Raw genomic sequence first — 5000 nt, 5'->3', positions numbered from 1 at the left:
GTCTGTTCCGCCGAGACCTTATCAGGTCCGCCTCCGTAGGCGCGGTCCGACGGCGGCGCGTCGTCGAGGGTCCCTCAGCCTGGACCCGAGCTCGCCATGCGCGCTGCATGAATAGACGCCGCTCATGGCGAATTCTAACCGTTTCAGGGGAAGGTGGTCCCCCTCTGCTACGCCTAGGTATGGGAGGAGGAGCTAGGCCCGCTCGCTCCGCCTCTACTGCCGTCCGCAGTATCTCGTCATCTCGGGCGGCCAGTGCTGCTGCGACGTCCGCAGCCAGTCGCACTCGCGCCCGATCCTCCGCTCTGCCGCGAAGCCGTCGGTTGCGGGCAGATCGCTGACGCGCTGCTCGCGACTCGTTCACGCGCCGCGTGATGTCTTCGATGATGACGTCGTCCATCTCCTCACCGAAGAGTGCGGCCACACTTTCGAGGACCACTTCCTCGTCCTCGGCGAAAGCCGCTTCCGTTCGACCATTGGTGAGCGCTTCCTCATCGCGCCACAGCTGTTGAAGCACTGTGGTGATGGTCTTTGCTGCTTTCTGAATGCGGTCCCACCACTCCGCACTCTCCAGCAGCTTCTCTGCGATGTTGTTAAGCTGGACCGACTCGGGTGTCCCCCAGCCCAGCAGCTCACGTCGGATCTCCTCAAACACGGGGCACTCGAACAAGACGTGGGCCACCGACTCGACCGACCCCACGCACCGTGGACACTCCGGAGACGAAGCGAAGCCGCAGACGTGCAGGTACTCCCGGAAGAATCCGTGTCCGGAGAGCACCTGCGAAAGGTGGAAGTCCACCTTCCCGTGCTTTCGTCCCGTCCACCGGTGCAGGTCGGGAATCATCTCGTGCGCCCACGTCAAGTAGCGGCTGGCCGATGGTGTTGCCGCCGCACGGTCCCAGGCGTCCTGCCATTGCAGCATCGTGGCTGCTCGCTCCGCCGCTCGTACCTCCTTCCTGCTGGCGCCAGGCTCGACCAGCAGCCTGCTATGGCACCTTGCGTCCTCGTTGACGACCAGCCAGTACGGCACCAAACCAGCCATCACCACTGACACCTCGTAGGATACCGAGCGGAACGAACTCGATACCCCACGTGCCAGTGGCTTCTGGACCTGGGCCAGTCGTCTTCGGCACCACTGCATGTCTGTCGCCTTAGCCCAGATGGGCGAGGCGTACCGGATCACCGACTCAGCGACTCCTGCCAGCAACCGCCGCTTGGCCACCTGGGGGCCGCTGTGGTTCCTCATCACCGAGGTAACCACCGCCACCGCACGGAGGGCCTTGTCCGCGGCCGCTTCCACGTGCGGTTTCCACGAGAGTTTCTCGTGGAGTTGTACCCCCAGGTAGCGTATCGATCGCTTTGACGTGCAGACCACTTCGCCGACGCGCACAGGAATTTCCAAACGTCCTCGACGCAGACTCGATATCAGAACCACCTCGGTTTTGTGGGGGGCGAGACTAAGGTGACGTGCCTCGAGCCACCCCATCACCGCGTCGATCGCAGCCTCCGCGACCGTCGCCGACTCCTCGGGTGTGCAGCCCTCGGCCAGGATGGCGATGTCATCGGCAAAGCCGACGATGGTGGCCCCTTCAGGGAGCTGGATCCGCAGAACGCCGTCGTACATAACGTTCCACAGAGTCGGGCCAAGGATTGACCCCTGTGGAACGCCTGCCGTCACCCGACGTGACACCGGGCCGTCGTGGGTGTCGTACACCAGCTCCCTGTCGGTGAAATAGTCGCGGAGCAGGAGTTGCAGCTGCGCTGGAACCTCCTTCTCACGCAGGGCCATCGCTATCGCCTGCCAGCTGGCGGTGTTAAAGGCGTTTCTGACGTCCAACGCCACAACCAGCAGACAGCGCTTATCCCGGTTGTTAGTCCGTCCGTAGGACATCGCGCGCTCGCCTGCTTCCACCACCAGCTGGATCGCCTGCAGGGTGCTCCGCTGCTTCCGGAATCCGAACTGGTTCTCGGCCAGCCGAGGTGCCTCCGGATCCTCCAGGTGCTCGTTGAGTCTGTCCAGCGTAGTCCTCTCGAAGACCTTCGCCGGATTGTCGATCAAGCAGATCGGGCGGCAGGACGAGGCTTCGCCCGGCGGCTTACCCGGCTTAGGCAACAGCACCAGCTTCTGCCTTTTCCATTCGCGTGGTATTTCGCCGGTGTCCAAGCAGCGCTGGTAGACACCAGCGAATGGCTCCGGATACTTCCGGATGGCAGCCGTTACCGCAGCGTTCGGTACTCCATCGAGGCCAGGCGCCTTCCGCGGATGCAGCTCGCTCGCTATCGCCTGGAGCTCCGCGCAGCTGATCGGACGGACCGGAGTGTCCCCTTCCGAAGGCGTGACGTCCGGCCACTCGACCGGGGGATGCTCCGGAAACAGCTCCTCGACGATCCGCTGCAACACCGCTGGATCGCGTTCACGCGCCGTCCAGCTGCCCCGAAACCGAAGAAGCACTTGCCGGAACCACTGTCCCGTCTCATCTGCAGCCAGGGCCTGCAGCCACTCATCGAACTGGCGCTGCTTGCTGGCCTTAATTGCCACCCTTAAGGCAGCACGCGCCTCCTGATGTTCCTCTGAAGCCAGTTCGGCGGACGTCTCGTCGAGGGCCAATAACTGTCGCTCCCGAGCCAACCGGCAGCGCTCGGTCAGCTCCTCGATATCCGGAGTCCACCAATATGTGTTGCAGTTCCTCCTCTGCTGCTGCGACTGCCCAATCCTCGCCATGGTAGCGTCGCAGGCCTCCGTAAGCACCATCCCCAGGCTTGCCGCATCGGTCACCCGATCGGCAAAACGGGTCGCCTCAAGTGCCAGCTCGAAAGTACGGGGGCAAAACTGGCGAGTTCGCCAGCGAGTACCCGCCTCCCGTACTTCGACACCTTCCTGCTGATGAATGCCCCGTCCGGGCCGCTGACCTGTACGATGCTGTTGCCCGACCGCAAACCGAATATAGCGGTGGTCGCTATAGGAGTAGCGGTCTAGCGTCCGCCAGGAGCTGATGTCCTCCGCTGCTCCATCCGATCGGCAGAGCGTTGGACTCGCGAAGGCGACGTCCACTCTGCTGGGCCGAGCCACACCGTTCCCCAGGAATGTCGGCTCCGTGCCGCGGTTGAGGACCTCCAATCCTAGGCTGGTAACCGTCTGAAGGAGCGCCTCACCCTTAAGGTTGGCCCGCTCGCTCCCCCAGGCCCCATGCCACGCGTTGAAGTCACCAGCTATCAGCACGCAAGGGTGGCCTCGCGCAAGTACCTCCAGCCGGTCCATCTGCTGCTCGAACTCCGGGAGGCCGATCGATGGCGGAATATAGCAGCAGATGACAACGATGCCCGCCACCTCGGCAGCTACGATGCCCGGATGCTGCACGCTCCTCACCCGCTGTATGGGAAACCGTTGGCCACTGGTGACGATCGCGGCCTTCAGTGCGTCGTCGGATGCCCAGTTCCCATTGTTGGCCGGCACAGCATAGAGCTCCGTGATGAGCATCACGTCTGCTCCCTCCTCCCTCATCCGCTGGAGCGCAAGATCCTGAGCGCTCCTGCTCTTACCGATATTTATCTGGAGCACTTCTATCATCATCGTGTGGCTGCAGCTTTGCACGAAGCTGCGGCAATCGAGTGCGGGCCGCCACACTTCAAACAGCGAGCCTCGCCAGTGCAGCTCGCTGCCTTGTGGCCTTCCGCGCCACACCGGATACACGCTTTGCTGCGGTCCTCTCCCGAGCACTGCCCGGCGAAGTGGCCGCGCTCCAAACATCGGAAGCACCGCTTCTCCTCCAGCGACGCTTTCGGGACCTCCCACACCCAACAGGAGGTGTGTCCTAGGAGCAGGCGCTTCCCAGCCAGATGCTCCGCATCCGACCGGGGCAGACGAACGCGAGCACGCTTCGTGCCGTCTCGCCGCTCCCACATGTCGAAGGTGGCCTCGGAATGCTCCTTGCCGAGAGCCGTCAACACCGCCCGACGCAGCTGGTCCTCGCTCGCCAAGGAGTCGATGTTTGTTATGAGCACCATCGACATCTCCGTACGCACGGACGCCGCACCCTTGTCTCCGATGGCTTGCCGGATACGCTGGCACAGCTCGGCGCTGTCGGCATCACGGCTCAGCGGCAGCCGCAAGGTGTCTTTCGGCGTTCGCTTGCCGACGCCGATCTTCTCCTGCATGCCGTCGAGATGCGAGCTCGTACGAATCGCCCTATACATGTCGAGGTAGCTGACGCCCTCCGCTGGCATCACCTCGATGGTGTCGGGCCGCTTCCGCGACTTCTTCACTGCAGCTGGCATCGTGCGTGGCTGCTGCTTACTCTGCTTTCGCAGCAACTGGCCCTGCAAATGCCACTGTTGTTGTTGTTGCTGGGGCTGCCCAGCCGAACGCTGTCCGCTCTGATGTTGCTGCGGACGTTGCTGCTGTTGCCGCTGCGGCTGCTGCCGTTGCGGGAGCTGCGGCCACTGCTGCTGATGCTGCTGAGCCGGCTGCTGGCGTGCCGACTTACGGCGCACCACCTCGGCCCAGGAGCCGCCTTCCTGGTCCGGAGACGGCACCACCGTAGCCGTCACCGCACCCTCTCGCTGTTGTGCCAGCTGCTGCTGCTGCTGCTGCTGCTGTTGCTGCTGCGACTGCGCAACAACCAGTTGCGTAAGGAGCCCAGAGACCATCTCCCGCTCCTTACGGTTCTCCTCTCGCAGATGGAGCACCTCCTGGCGATGGCACTCCTGCATCGCCGCGAGGTCTTTCCGGTATTGCTCAGCTTGCTCCGTCAGCTGAACACGGAGGAGGGATAGCTCGTCCTCCAGACGCTCGATGAGCCTCTCCATCGTGGCTCCTTTCGCAGCCGTGGCCGTGCCAACGCCACTCGTGCGAGCAACACCGCTCGTGGCTGCGGTCTGCCCTTCCGGCACTCTGCTGAGCATCACTACCGGTTTCGAGCCCACCGGTGCTCGGCTATCGGTCGATCCCGACCGTGATCGTAAATTCCGACTGGCGGACATCATCGCCAGAAGGAAGGAAGAGT

The sequence above is a fragment of the Anopheles moucheti genome (assembly GCF_943734755.1).
Source record: "Anopheles moucheti chromosome X unlocalized genomic scaffold, idAnoMoucSN_F20_07 X_unloc_3, whole genome shotgun sequence".
Taxonomy (NCBI): Eukaryota; Metazoa; Arthropoda; class Insecta; order Diptera; family Culicidae; genus Anopheles; species Anopheles moucheti.
This window is presented reverse-complemented; position numbering follows the sequence as displayed.